The 16,221-nt window shown below is 39.2% G+C and overlaps 1 long non-coding RNA gene across 1 annotated transcript; it reads left to right on the top strand.

Annotated features, from left to right (window-relative positions):
• The first annotated feature begins 7,584 nt into the window (after positions 1-7,584).
• On the top strand, positions 7,585-10,218 carry LOC146440417 (uncharacterized). The gene is made up of 3 exons (XR_014851417.1): positions 7,585-7,633; positions 7,967-8,030; positions 9,984-10,218. It is a non-coding gene; the product is annotated as an uncharacterized LOC146440417 (long non-coding RNA).
• Positions 10,219-16,221: the final 6,003 nt, after the last annotated feature.

Here is a 16,221-nt window from a genome sequence, read left to right on the forward strand (position 1 = left end):
ACAGGTAAGTTGTGAGTGTGTGTTTGCATGTGTACATGATGGCACAAGTTGAAGAAAGAGGACAAGATTTCTTTCCAGAAAAATAAAACTCAGCCTAATTGTGGAAGTTAAGCCTACTCCTTTAAAACATTTCCATACTGTGAGCCTTTTACAGCTGCAAATAGATTAAAGGGGTGTTTAAAGGTATAGCATTAAATGAGTACAAATAACTGTTGTACGTAAGTTGCCTGGGGTACATCACTAGCCTTCTAAATGATCAAAAGGTATAGCTGGAGGCAAGGTCCAAAACCACCTGCTTATATAAAAGCCTTTTATATGAGGTAGCTGATATCATACATTTACATTGATCTTCCTTTAAACACTGTAATGAAATCAGCATCAAAATTATGTTAAAGTAGTGTTATAACTACCCTAAAGAGATGGGAGCAGGAGAAGTGCAGTTAAATCCTTGCACTGCCCCATGTGCCAGGGCACTGGGATCATGGATTCCACCTCTACCTGGCTGAGGATCAGCTGGGATAAGGCATCTTAACCTTTTTAAGAGATTTTGAGATTGATTCAAAGCTCTGATGAACATACTTCACTTTAAGCACGTGAGCAATTCCAACCACCTCCACGGAGGACTTCAGCCTTTGCTGAAGGATTGAGAATGGGTGATTGGCTGAATAAGGCCCAGAGCAGATATAGACATGTTGCTGTTATTTTGCTACAGACACTTTGCTGGGCTCAGGGTTTTCAAGCAGCATTAAGTGAAAAAAAATTTATTTAGAAACAACTGGAAGTGTGGCACTTCAAAAATTTCACACTTAAATTACTTCACAATTTTGGGTATCTTAGTGCAAGAAGCTTCACTTTTCTAAGGAAAGGTAAATCACACCAACTCTGCAGCATTATTATTCTCTGTGCATCGGTGATATTCTTCTTTTCAAGCTTTACCTTTTGAATCAGTTCAGCATATCTTGCTATTTGTAACCTGCCCACTGCTAAGCACAGGTGGTCCTTTAAACAATAGTGTTTATGCAATCAGCACCATAAAATGCTTCTTAGACAAATTAAATATCATGATAGAGCAATAACTGTCTGTGTATCAGAGGCTGGACAGGGCTCTGGACAACCTGGAAGTTGTCACTGTCCATGCCAGGAGGTTGGAATGAGAAGATCTCTAATATCCCATTCAACCCAGACCATTCTGTGATTCTGTTTGTCCCCACTCCTGCTGAAATAACCAGGTACCAACAGTACAGCACAAATCAAAAGCACTTTGTGGTCATGACTGGAAACAGAAAAAGTAGGAAATAAATTCTGAAATAGAAATAATTTCTTTTCATTGACTCCTATGGGAACTGAGGATGGTGGACTAATATGGAACTAGAGGCCAAGTCTGGAGAGATGAATTTCATGTTGTGAGACCACCACTGACAAAACCAGGAGGTTTTTTGTTTCTTGTTTACCAAGAGGAATTTTACACTGGCAACTGAAGAAAGTGCTCTTGGTATGACCTCTTTGAGTAATACTTTAATAAAACTGCAGCCCTGCCTCGTGTTTTGCAGGATGTGGAGCCAATCTGTGCCTGAAAAGCAAATAACCAGAAATTTTTTCATATAGTATTGCTGAGATGTTTCTTAACTGTTAAAAGTAGAAGACAAAAACCTGGATGCAAACCTTGACCAAATTAATTTTGCTTGCTAAAATATGGCCATGTAACTGATGTTTTATTTCCTCCTTAAAAAATAAAATATTTAGTTCACTTTTAACAGGGAAAAAAAAAGAAGAAAAAAATGAACCCAAGGAAAAGTCCTAAAAAGAAACCTGCAAACCTTAAAGGACATTGATCAGCTCCTTCTCCCCCATGAACACATGCACAATAGAAAGCTTTTAAAGTGCCCTTATTGTCAGGATACTGACCTTGTTTGAGAAAGAAAATGACATCTTTGTGTTCTGCATTTATTCCCTAACTGGGTAACTTCCATCCAAAAACAGGGGAAAAGAAAGAAAAGAGACCAAAAATAAAAGTTCTTTTTTTGAAATTTATGATACTTAGACCATATTGCTTATAAAAAGATGGGAGACCCCACAATTATGTGCATTACTTTTACAGAGAAAAGTGTTTACAAAGTCTAGGGAAAAGAAAAAAAAAACCTTCAGCCAACCTCAGGGTTTAAAAGCCTTTTTCAAGATATCTTTTTTCTCTCCAAGGTGCTGAGCTGGCGTCGATAAAAGACCTCTCTTTGAGAATAAAATGCAAAAAGTCAAAACAGTTTTCCATTTTAGAGGAAGCCTTTCAGTGTGTTTGCCACCATTTCAATGAGTTCTTCCCCTCTCTGGATAGTCGATATAGGAACGTTAACCATATTTTAAGAAAGATAGAAAAAAAAAAAAGTGTTATTTGGGCTAGTGCCTAAAGACTGCAAAATTCTTGATAAAGATTGGCCAAAAGGCACTGAGATAAAATCTGTGAGGCAATGACACCTCACAAATAGATAAGTATCTAAAGGAAGGGTGTTGGGAGGATGGATCAGGCTCTGCTTTGTGGGGCCAGGCAATGGGACCAGAGGAACAGACACGAACTGATGGAAAGGAAATTCCACCTGAACATGAGGCAGAACTTCTTTGCTGTGCAGTGACCAAACTGGAATAGATTATCCAGAAGGGGTGTGAAGTCTCCCTCACTGGGGATATTCCAGAACCATCTGGACACAATCCTGTGCCCTGTGCTCTGAGATGGCCCTGCTTGAGGAAGGATGTGAAACCAGATGAGCCACAGTGTTCCCTTCCAACCTGACTTGTTTTGAAGCTCAGCTCCTCTATTTGGACTGAATTATCATTTTAAGTCACTTCCAGCTGAACTATCCTACTTTATTGGAATCCATGTGGCATACATGACAAGGCATATGAAAGGCAAACAGGAAAATAAAGAGATAAGGCAGTGAGATAATTTCATCCTCTCAGATAATTAATACAATTTAATAAAGGTACACAAATATATATCTATCCCCAATGGCTCTTTCCTAGACACTAGCAAGCAGATTCCTTCTAAGCATCTTGTAGTTTTTAGGAAATGTCTGCAAGGGATGCAGCTGTTTCTAATTCACCATCAGATTTCTATAAAAATGACTAAGATGAAAATAGAGTGCAACTCATTAAGGGATAAATTAAAAGAGGCTGAATGAAAAGCTCCCCTATAACAAAACACGAAACACAGTGTTTCTTTGAAGCATACATGTTGGTGGACAGACCACTCTGCATAGGACAACGAATTTCCAAGACCTTAATCTGCAGTTATTCCTTACCAAGAAGCACATGAGCTGGAATAACAACTGTTGGAGATGAAGAACGTTGAGCCAGCAAATGTCATCTGTCATCTTTCTGCCAACAAATGCTGAATTCACCACCTCCCTTTGTGATACAGGATGTAGGAGACCAAAGCAAATACCTGTTGTCAACACCTGGAACTAAAAAGACCACCTGCCAGGATTGATTGGCATGACTCGCCTTTAACAAAAGCTGCCTCAAAAAAACTACAGGACAGAGACAGACAGGCAGAGTTCAGAAAGAACTTAAATAGCACCACATGCTCCCCACAATGGCTTTATCTGAATCCTACTCAAAGCCACCTCCCCTTACTTTTTAATTCACAGGTTACTGATGTCTTCAGAAGTGGAAAAAGAAAGGAGGAGAAGAAAGGAAATAGCTTTCCTTCTGCTTTCTCCAAGGATAACACGCAGTCTGTTTGGCTTTGGTTATAAGTAAAGGTAGCTGTAATTTCAAATTGATGATTTAGGCCTATTGGCTGAACAAACACTGATAGATATTTCATGCAAACATGGGCTTGGGTTGAAGACTAGAGTCTAGAAAAATATTTGCATTTGTTGTATTTAGGGGACTGACAGTCTTGCAGAGGTCATGCCCATGCCTAGATTTTTTTCCACAAACTTGAAGATATTTCTGCCAAAAAAACCGCAGCAGGAGATCCTGCCTTTCAACAGGAGAGCAGCTGCCAGTTCCCTTGTCCTGTTTTTCGTTGTCTGCAGGAGAACAAGGTAATGAGGGAACTTGCAGCCTGACATCGCCTGCCTCCCACCGAGGTGTGCCTCAGAATGCCACAGCTCCCACTCCTGACCCTGCTGCATGCCATTAGAAATCTGCTCACCACGGATCTTTCACGGTCGTGCCACAGCCTGCTGAACTCTGAAATATCATTAAATCCATGTATGGCAGCAAGAGCATCAAGGGCAGCATGTTTGATTTCCTCCTGGCTTCAGCCTGGCATTATCTGTGTTTCTGAAAATTGCTGCCATATAGTAGCAGTAGCTATTTTTACATCCTTAGACGTGGTGCAAGTAATGAAGTAAAGGGATGATATGTTTGTATGGGGATTGCTGAAACTGAAAAGAATGGGAGCTACTGATGAAATAAAGTGGTTTTGATAAATATTTTCCTAAGGTCAAGTTGTTTGAGAACTAATGTGAAAGGCCACATCTGCAGATGTCTATCAGGCTGCCTACAGCTGCCAAAAAACCATAATGAGGAGATACTTGAGTCTTTATCCAACTGTGACAATGAAGGTGGGAGTCCCAGTAAACAAGCCCAGGAATTAACCAATAGATATTGGCCTAAGATTTACAATGGTGTACAAGGGTGTACAACTACCAGCCATCCTAAAGTGTCCAACTGCCATCCTGTCTTGAGCGAAAAGGGAAATGAGAGAAGCTGAGAAAGAGAGAGAATTGCAGGAAAGGGACAAGGAGATCACTTTTGGCAGAACTGCTGTCCTGTGTTTCATCTCTTAGGATGAGAAGAGTGATAAACAGGTCTGGATTTATTAATTCAAAATGAGTCATGGGGTCATCTCATGAATTGTAATAACCAAAACCCGTGCAGAAACTTGGCTGGGGAAACCTTACTAAAAGCAATTTTTAAAAAAAAAAAATATTTCAGAGAAGACATATCTAAGTTTCCTTAATTTACCAATTCAATGCTTCTTTCATTGTCTATCCTGACAAGACCATATAACAGACTTCTACAGAAGCTTTCCCAGAGCTCAATGCCATTGAGCTTCTCCCTTTGAAAGAAGAAGGCCTGCACTGTATTTCTTCTGCTAAGTACTCTGTATAGGAAGATGATCACTGTATAAATGGGTTTAGCTGGACCTCTAATTGTTGGGAAAAAATTAAAACTCAAAATAAAAAGTTGAGCCGTTGGTGGAAAGACTTTCCTAATGAACACTGATGCTCCACAATGAGATGCAAATGTCTACTAACCCTTGTGACATCTATTACCTGTTTTCTTTTGTCATCTGGAGCATGTCATAGCATCTTATGTGTCATTTAGGTGCCTTTAATGCCTTACCTCAGTGATGCAACCTAAGGAAAGCTGCCACTGGCACTTGTATTTCCCATATGAAGTTTCATTGTGTAATCAGATGGTTCTGTTGGAAATGCTTTGTCTTTGCTGATCTGGCAATGCCCACCTAGACTCATTTTCCAAAAAAAGACTCAGGTTCAAGGTGAAAATATTAATTCTACTCAGTCAGTTCAGGGATTTACGTTGTTGGGTTCCTCAGAATCAAGCCTGTTACTAAGATTGCAATGCATGCAAATAATTAAAAAAATACGGAGTCAAAATAAATAGACACAAGAGCCCAGTGATTAGATCAGTCATGTGGAAGGCAGATGACCTGGTTTGCAGGCTTTTCTTGAGCTTTGTGGTGGTTATGACAGCACTTTCCACATCCAGACAGAATGTTCTCATTACTGTAATATTCCATAGACAGATCTCTAAATGTTTGCTGCAGCACCACTGCTCAAGACTGGCAAGATTCATGGAGCCATAAGGAGAGAATGTGTAGCTCAGGCATTTGGCTGGAGGTAGGAAGCTTTGGTGTCTTCCTTTTGCAATGTTTATTGTTTATAGAAAATAACTACCTAATGACAAAGAAACATCTTTTTTGATACTTTCCATCTGGCTCAGAACCTTACATTGTAATATGGACACTAAATTCTGCCTCCTCCTGCATGACTGTCTGGCTGCTCAATTGAACACCCAAATCCCTCTGTCAAACACCTTAGTTCATGGGTGAAAAACTAGGGATGAATTTCCTTCCCTGCAGCCTTTGGATCTGAAATCTACTTGGCTTGCAAAGTTTTTGGGAAGTGATATTTTCTTGTTAGGTCCTTTTAGAGGCAAATACATGCAGTAAGTAAGTGGACTGCCATAGTCTGAGGGAAATGTCATTAACATAACCAGAACATGTTACTGATACCCATATAAGCCATTATTTATTTTTGAGAGTGATTTCAGCCTTTTTCTCATGATCTATATGGTTTGGCTTTTTTTTTTTTCTTTTTAAAACAATTTGAATTTCCAAGCAAATAAATTCAGCGTTTCTGTGCAGAGGAATATTTTTTTAACAAATCCTAAGATTATATTGGCAAGCTTACAGTATCTAGCAACCATTTTCATTATTATTCTTTTTTTTCACTTACATCCACACTGAGGAATACACCGAACACCAATGGATATGTTTTATGGATCTCCACACAAAAAATAAAGAAAAGAAGAAGAAAAGAAAAAAAAGGCATAAGACAGAGCCCCAGCGAAAGCAATGAAAACATTTTCCTTTTAAAGTTTTCCTTTTTCCTTTGCTTGCTAGGAAAATATTTATGAAATGCAGTTTAATGCATTTGCTGAAAATTAACACAGAGATGCATTTGCAGCTAATTAACCTATTCTCAAAGAAAGCAATTGGGAAATGCTTGATTAATGTTTAAGGCATAAGATACACACAAAAAATGTAGGCAAAACTTCATCATGGCACCCAGGAGATCGCTGTGTGACACAATCTAGAGTCTGTGTGTAGCTCACTCTCCACAGGAACTAATTTTGAAGCGCCAGAATGCTGTGAATTGTCTGTAAAACACTGTAGAAGAAGCTCAGCGTAGAACAGAAGGCATGCTTTCCCTAGGAAGAATGCTGATAAAATTTTAATGAAGTAACATGTTGTCATGGGGATTTGTTGCTATTCATTAATTCATTGTGCTTTTCCCCTATAGTTTTGCTGAAGTTGAGTGACAAATTGTCAAGTAGCAGTCTTAGAGGTTTAAAGTTTCTCATTGATAATCCAACTTTACCACAAATAGTTTTAAAGTATCCACTGTTTATGGAATAAGCCTTCTGAGGTGTTGGAGTTAGCCTCATCCATATGGGGAGAGTCAGGGGATGAGCTGTGTTTACTTTATTGCCTCAACCACCTCACTAACAGGAACTGAAAAATCCACCTCCCAGGCACAGGTCCTACCACATCTGAATATTTCCAGACATGTTCATAATATCAGTATGCCCACCTTCAATAAAACCCAAAACAAAAGCCCTGAAAAATCTATGTCCTTTCCCACTGAGGGTGGGATGAAGACACTGACCTGAAGCCTGAGGAGGGTAATGAAGATGGAGAAGGGTCTGGAGCTCAAGTCTGATGAGGAGCAGCTGAGGGAGCTGGGGGAATTCAGTCTGGTGAAAAGAAAGCTCAGGGGGAACCTTCTGGGTCTCTACAAATCCTTGACAGGAGGGTGGAGCCAGGTGGGGTCATGCTCTTCTCCCAGGAAACAAACAATAGGACCATAGGAAATGGTCTCAGGTTGCTCCAGGGGAGGTTTAGTTTGGATATTAGGAAAATTTTCTTCACAGACAAGGTGGACAAGCCTTGGAAAAAGCTGTCCAGGCCAGTGGTGGAGACACCACCCCTGAAGGGATTTAAAAGCCATGTAGATGTGGTACTTGAGGACATGATTTAATGGTGGGCTTATGATTCTGCACAAATGTTTGGAGTCAATGGTCTTAGAGGGTTTTTCCATAATTCTGTGATATTGCTGCTCGCAAGGTCACTGGTATAAAATAAGTATATCCTGTTATCTGGTCACCTGAGTGTGAGATCTACAATGTTTCTGATGCATTTTGTTTTTTTTCACAGGGGCTTTATCAATAAGACTCCCATCCAGATGTGGAGTATCTGTGGCATCTACATTTACAAGAAGGTAAGTACATAAACCCCCCATAAAAAGGTTTTCTTGACTGACATTTCATCAACAGCAGGGATCATATTCAAACTGTACAGTGGTGAGGTGCATGGGAGAAAAAAAGAAATTTAGTGGGCTTCATTTGAGAAGAGATGTTGACTCATTTATGGTTTTGGCTCTTGGGAGCTGAGCATTGTTTCCTTGTGCAATATGTGCTTCCACTTCACACTGTGTCTTCTGTCTTAATCTTTGCAAATATCCACACCCAGCACAGACTTTTGTAATGTTTAATGCAAGACAACAATTCTCTATCTATAAAGGTTACCCTAAGCTACCTGAATGCTGTAGAGAATGACAGCCACCTTTAGCTGGTGCCAGCTGGATCAGCTGTTTCTCATTTCAACTATTCCAAAGTTTCAGGGGATTGCTTTGGTTTTTGTGGTTTTTGGGGCTTTTTTTTTTTTCTATATAGGACAAACACTTTCAAGGTTTTCAGGAAGAAGATGGTCTAATTTTTGCACAATGAGGTGATATTTACATAGCAACACATCACTAAAATACAATATTTTCCTGGACTGGCTTCCAGCTGTTTTCCAGATTTGCTGACAATGCTGCAATGGAAATAGCTAGAGTGGAATATTAGGCATGATCATAACAAGTCCTGGCCTCCAGATTTTAATTCCCCACTAATATAGTTAAAAATGAAGGTGGTGATTTTAAACAGACATTTTGAGATATTTCTGTTTACCCAGACTTCCCTAATTATCAGCAGTTGATGTGCATATTTCAGTCAGTAAGGGATATGTAGGAGACAAAATTATCTACATTTCATTGTTCTAATGGATGCACACATGGTTTTGAAACAACACCTACAACTGGAAGAATTTTTCCTTCAGAAGATTGCCATGAAATTTCTCCTTTCCATTTCTGTACCAGTGTCAAGAATAAATCTTCCCAGCCACCACAAACTGGAGATCTAAATTTTTCAGTCTACTGTAAACAGTCTAAAAGCAATCTCTTAAATTATTAAATTTAATATCTGCTGTGTTTTCTCAGAGTTCACCCCAATACTGTTGGCTGGAGGAGGACCTTTCACAAGGGCAGTGACAGAGCAAGGGGGAATGGCTTCAAACAGGCAGAGGGCAGGGTAGAGATTACATAGGATGCAGAAATCCTTCCCTGTGAGGCTGGTGAGGTCCAGGCACAGAGAAATTGTGGCTGTCTCATCCCTGCAAGTGTTCGAGGGCAGGTTGGATGCCAAGGAAATTCATCCGTCTCATACCCTGTGCTTTTCTGCAGAGCTTTCAGGTGATAGAAAATTTGAACCAGTTACTGCTGAGGCTGTACCACGTCTAAACCCAGAGCTAAAGGTGTAGGAGGCCATCACTGTTACCCATTCCATCATCCAGTCCTTTTGGTTGGGCCTGTGGCTTACTAGGAGCCAGGATGACTCCAGAGGTTTAGCTTGTGTCTGGTGCTTCACTTTTTCTGACATATTTTCTCACCTCAACATGGTTTCAGTAAATGTGTGATTGAGAAATGATAGGAAAAAATAGACTAAAAGAATGAAAAAATTGAGATTATAGGTCTAATAAAGAGGACTTGCAGAGCCAAAAATTGGGACTCTGAGTTGGTTGAATCGGTGCAATCATAGATCAGTATAACTTTACACCAAGTGAGAATCCAGGGCAGAGCCTGCTTTGTTAGTGTTAAGTGGGGAGTTAAGCCAAATTATCCTGTTACACACTGGATCAGAATCAAGCCTCTTGTGATCCTCCACCTAGATTTTCTTTGCTGTCTAACCTTCTGCATCTAAATCCCCTTTTAAACACACTTGCCTTTCATTCCAGTAGGACCTTAGCATAATTTGCACTTTAATTCTACCTTTTGCTAAATGATCTTAATGTCCTTTGCAGGCATTAATTGATTAAGGCTCTGCCTGCTCTTAAGAGTGCATGCTTTTATCCTCAGTTTATCCGGGGGGATATTGAAACATATCCAAGTCAAGTAACAAGCTCAAGGTCACAGGAGGGGAATGAACGAAACGGGAATCGAACCTCCTCGCCTGGATCTGCCGTGCTGCAATCTCTGCACTCAGGGCTGCTCAGCACCCTGTGAGTGCAGGCAGGGCTGGATCCAGCAAGTTTCAGTGAAGCCTTGCAGTGAGATGTAATTAATTTGTTACGAATGCCTATAAATAAAATAAATGCTGAAATGATCCACACTTCTCTGTTGTCAAAATCATCCCCATCTCTCGCAATCCCTGCTCACTGGCTGCTGACATTATTTCTTGGTTATGGGATGACAGTTCAGTGCCTTGAGTGTTCCTCTCGCTGTAGGGTTAGTAGGATAATTGACAAACCACAGGGACCAGATCCCTGGATTAGGATGACCGGACTGTCAAAACAGCCATGACAAACTCTCACATCAACTTGTACTGCAAGTCAAGTCTATGAGGAAAAAATGCACCTTGGCAGAGCCAGAAGGGAAGTCTTTAGTTTAAATCTTTTCCCACTGCGCAAAAAGCTACAGCAAGGGGGAGGAGAGAGCATGGATCTTTGTGTTTAATTCATAGAAAACTCTGTTCCAGCAAGTCACAATTAATTAGAGTACTTGAGTAAACATTTTGGGGTCCTATTGTGTTTGCTTAATGTGTTTACTGGAATGCATGACAGATGTCACTTCTGTTTCTTATTAGAGACTGACAAATGACTGTAGAGTCTGTGCCTGTGTAGCCCTCAAGAATACCCACACACAAACAAATCAATTTATTTTGCAAGGTGAATATTAGCATCTAAAAGTCATGGGTATTATTTAAATTAATTACTGTCTACATAGGAACTTTAGAAATTTAAAACATTATAGAAATACTGTTACTAGTATTTCTGAATAATATCTTCAGGGCTTTTTCTTTTTTGCATTTAAATTTTAAAAAAGAATGCTTGAAACAATAGTCAAATCATTTGCTTTACTTCATGTCACTTTTAACATGTCTCTTAGACTTTCAGAAATTCAGTCACACGTCTTTGAAATGACAGCTAGAGTGGCATCTGTTTATAAAGAAAGAGAAGTATTCTCTGTATGAAAATCTATATGGCAAAATGTTGAAAGAAAATTAAAATGCAAATACAGAAGAAGGTTATTTACTTCATTCTGCAACTAACACATGGGATCAGGACACCTAGGATTAGAAATATTCAATTGTTTTTAAAATATAAAACTTGAAAATTATTCTTCCTGCATCACTTGGGCTTTAGAGTATGATCAAATGGGTTTAGAATAGTTAATCAGTTTTGGGGGGCTTTATTTTATTGAGAGTCACGTTTAAGGAAGAAAAGTGAAATTAGAAAAGAAGATTCCACAAACACTGTTTTACTTAATGCCACAGAATGCAAAAGAAGAGCTAAGAGTTATAGTATTGAGGATGAAAATCTAGAGATTTTCTAGGACGGAACCAGTGTAGGAGGAAATAACACTTTCTGCATGAAAACTAAAATGACAATTTTGGTTTGCATTTTTCAGAATTTTGTGGTTTATTTTACTTTTTTCTCTGTGAGGCACCAAGTTTTCTGGTAGGGGAAAAGAATTACATCCTGAAGCAGATAGTTGTCATTCCGATGTGAAATGCCCTCAGACTTGTGGAGACACATAGTTTGAACTAAAGATTCTTCTACTTTTTAATTTTTTTTTTAACTACAGAGTCAAGTCCAGTTATGGGACTCTTTAAAGATAATTCCTGATTTATCTTTTGACTAAAGAAAGCACATAGACATGTGCATGAAAAGGTTTATTCATGTGTTTCCAGAAAAATCTTCAGAGAAGAAACAGAACAGGAATTTTATTTAAATTTTCCCTCATAGTGCATAAAGCAAACATTAAATACATCTAGATATTTTTAAAAATATGCTGACATACAGCCAAATGACTCTTTAGCTGTTGATAGGACTTAGGAATGAAAACCAACATGAGGGACCCAAGTTAACCCACCCATCATCTAGAATTGCTTTTACCAGTCCTGAGCTGAATGAAATTTTATTTGCTCCAGGGAAAGTTTGCTGAAGGTCTGTGTTGGAGGAGTTGAGTCTCCATTGCTGAGAGAGCCAAATGAAAAGTTTATTTTTGGCCTTAGGCCAGTCCTGCTTATTACCTGTGAAACTCAGTATCAGTGGGAGGTTAGAATAAAATCTTTCTTTGACTAACCTCCTGGTTCCTTCACTCACATTGTTCCTCTCCATGTGATCAAGAAAATTTGGCAGTAGGGGAGAAGAATCAGCAGTGTGTTCTTGTGGTTTCCTGTTGTGCCAGCTGGGTCTTTGCTTACAGTAGGATCAGAGAGTTTCTCATCATATATTTTGATCACAGATTCATAGCATCAGAGAATGGTTTGGAATGAAGGGATCTTAAATCTCATCCAGTTCCACCTCCTGCCATGGGCAGGGACACCTTCCACTAGACCAGGTTTCTCCAAGCCCTGTCCAACCAGGTCTTGAACACTTCATGGATGGGGAATCCATAATCTCTGGTTTAGGTTATGGACTAAATAACCTAATCTTTGTTTAGGTTATTTAGCACTTTTTAACTCAGGTGTTTTAATTTCTGGGTGACTGATACTTCCTTGATCAAGTAAACACCATTATCACCCTCCAAATCAATCCAAATCATGATGTTACCATATCAAAAATATAAAGTTAAGATTTTTTTTTTTTAAGTCATTCCAAGTGAAAAATCGGAAAGTTTCCTTTTGGAGATGATGACTTAGAAACGTATCATAGTTTTTGCAAACACTACATTTTTTTCTTTCTGTGCAAGATAAATCTGTGAAACTGCATGAAATCCATAAGACCTTTTGGTAATACTGACTGCACTTCTCACATTTCCACTATAGAATGACATACTAAAAAAGTATTTACAGCACGACACTTAAAATATCAGAGACCATGTTCCAAATGGATAATTTGAGCTTTGTAGCCAACTTCTATACTCTGATTCAACGTTTCTGATTTAAGTAAATGTATGTGATTGGAAAAATGATAGTGGTGCCAAACTCATGTGGGATACAAGCACGTTTGCCACATAAAGGAATGACAATATTCAATGTGGCAGAAACTGCAGCACTAGAGTTTGAGTAAGTTTTCTGTAAAATGCTACAAGCTTGTTCTAAATCTTCCCCCAAAATAGTAGAATTGAAAATATTGTGCTAGAAGCAATTTTTCACCTGTCTTTTTTGTTTGTTTGTTTGTTTGGGGTTTTTTTGTTCATTTTTTGTTTTGGTTTTTCTTTTCCAGCAGGGTTTTTCACTGCTGTGTTCCTAACATTTTTTAGGAACACCCAAATTACAGCTTTCCATGTTGGACTTCGTGGAACATCACATATTCCTGACCCTACTTGTGTTTAATGCAATTAGCAGCACATTTAGAGACTTACCTGGTAAATGTCCAGGAACACCAAGCTGGTGGAATTGCAGACATCCTAATTTCAGTAAATGACCAACCAGCAATGCCAACCCAGACCAGCATTGGCTCACCTGCCAGTGTGTTACACAGGTTCAACAAAGCCCCTCAAGTGCCTACAGCAGGATGGAGATGATTTTCCCCAAACTTTTGGTAAGATAAAATGAACAAGACCTCTGACAGCAGAAGCAAAGTCAGTGCAGTGCTGAGAAAACTGGGGAGTAATCAATAGATGATCTTATGAACAAAGTCTAAATAAGAATTAATGTTTAACATGTTAAAAGCAAAAACACACCAGAAAAGACTGAAGTCCATCAGGCTTTTGCATGTAAGAAACCACCATGGACCATAAGAAGAACCAGGGATGAGTGCTTATAATGTATAAATCAGGACAGAGTTATTTAATTTTGTGTTTCTGGAAGGAAGGAAAGAAAGAAGGAAGAAACATTAAGTGTAAAAATTATTTTCCACTTATAAAAGCAGCCCTGTGGTTTTGAGCATTTATCCTTTATTAGGATCCCATTTGCATGGCATGACTTGGATCAGGCATTGAGGAAAAGTTAGCCAAGGGCATCTGCCCCAGTTTGTGTTTCCCTCCTTGTGCTATCAGAGCTGAAAATATAGAAATAGAGCTGGACAAGGTTGAAAGTGGCTCAAGGTGCAGTTTGTAACCCATGAGTTATCTGTCAGTATTGAATGACTGATTCAAAGTGGGACATAAACTTTCAAGTTATAGGAACTTTTGGCTAAGATAATGAAAAAGACAGTTTTTATTTTGTAGTAGTTTAGGATAAATTGTGAGGTCAGCAGTGCTTCTTTGTCTGATCTTCTTTCAGTGAGGCAAGATCCATAAATTTGAACTGTTAAAATCAGAGATCACATTTGCTTTTCTTCTTTCATTTGTGTCCTAGAATCCGCATCAGAATTATGCATAGAAAAAGAAATACTTGCACACAGAAGTTGTATGTACTTATAAGACCAACAGTAGATACGTTTTTAAAAGGAAGTAAGAAAAAATAATCAGTTCATGGTTGAAGCCTGAACACAGTGGAAGGTTCTGAGCATAATTCCAGCAATAACAGGAGCATGTTGAGAACTGTCAAGAAGCCAAACTGGGATGAATGAAGAGGTTCCCACTAAACACCCAATGGCAGCCCATAAGGTCCTGCCTCCAGCCTGGGTACTGCAGGCAGCACTTTGGCAGAGTTGCACAGGATCTCAGGGACCTTGTCAGGAGATGTCAGTAGCAATTTTCCATTTGGAGTCAATTACTTTCTAACAGAAGTCATTATGCTGGATATATAAACTCCCAGCCCAAAAGGGAGTCGGAGCTGCACTCCTCAGAGTACAGGCCAGATGAGTTTGCCACCTACCTGAGGTTTAAAATGTGACTTCCAGGTCAGATGGGGACATTTGTCAGACAAATGTCTGTTGCATTTGTTAGCTATATCAACCATGCATATTCTGGATCACTTCTGGTCCTTGCATTCAATACACAACTGACACAGATCACACCTTGTGCAGTACTGAGAGGAAGGTGTAAATGTGTGGCTTTTTTCTAGGTTTATGCTGTCTCTGTCACACTCATTCTGGTGTTTTCCATGTTTTACTGTGCTTGATAATAAGTCAGTCTAAGAAAGTGGTTCCCTTTTTCTCAGGATCACAGATAAATAGAATGGTTTGGGCTGGAAAGGACCCTAAAGAGTGTCTTGTTCCAACACCTTCCCATAGGCACAGATATTTTCCACTAGACCAGGTTACTCAGGGCCCCACCAGCCTGGAGCATGTACATAAGGATAATACAGTTTCTCCTCCCTCAGAAGAGCTCAGCTTGGCCCAAAACATGAGGATTCACTGGACCAGTCGAGAAGAAAAGCCCTTGGTTGGAGGAGATCTTTGTGGTACTGGGTTTTTCTCCTTCTGCAGCCTGCAAATTATGTAGATTCACTAAATTAAGAATTGGAGTCTGGGATGTCCTCTGAGGAAACACAGCCCTGCCTAGACCAAGGAGGGATCTGTTTACAAAAGCAAGTTGCCACCTTGCTGCTTCTTCCTCTAGTGACTGCCAAACCAGCAGTACTTTATTTTTACTGTTGAGATTGGTTTATTATGAGTCTGAGATACCAAGGTTGGAAACATCCAGCAATTGAGAAGCAATATTTGCTGTCAAAAATAGTGCAGTAGATTTAAAAGACCATTTGGAATAGCATCAACACTGGCATTTTTTTCTCTGAAACTTTTCCTTCTCTGCTGTTCCTCCTGCTCAGTGCCTGCAGTGTGTCTCAGTGCAGGAGTCCACAAACACACAGGTGATCTCACTGCTCTCAGCAGAATTATTTTTAGTCAGAAGAATCATTTGCAGCAGCAAACTCTGAGTGTTGCTTACAGGAAAATCCAGTCATAATTGAAAAGGTGTATGAAATTAGAAGTTAAACCTCTAAGTACCACAAGGGAAAAAAAAAAAAAGGAAATCTAGCTCTGTTTGTGCAATTTATATCTTTTTATATCTAACTTTAATTCTACACATTTTTATTTATATGTCTCCAAGCAGGTATTAATTAGGACAGATGCAGATGCCTAGAATTCAAACCATTTTTACTTGCTATTGTTTGTGCTGTATGCTCAGGAGCTTTAGTTATGTTTTGAACAACCAGTGAGTTAAAATTGCAAATACCTACAGATCTGAGCCTGCCTTGAGCAGCCTTTTTGGTTCTGATTCCTGACCTACTTTAGAGGGTTTATTTATTTTTTTGCTGAAG

Source organism: Lichenostomus cassidix, chromosome 3 (assembly GCF_008360975.1).
Source record: "Lichenostomus cassidix isolate B80296 chromosome 3, HeHo_3.0, whole genome shotgun sequence".
Lineage (NCBI taxonomy): Eukaryota > Metazoa > Chordata > Aves > Passeriformes > Meliphagidae > Lichenostomus > Lichenostomus cassidix.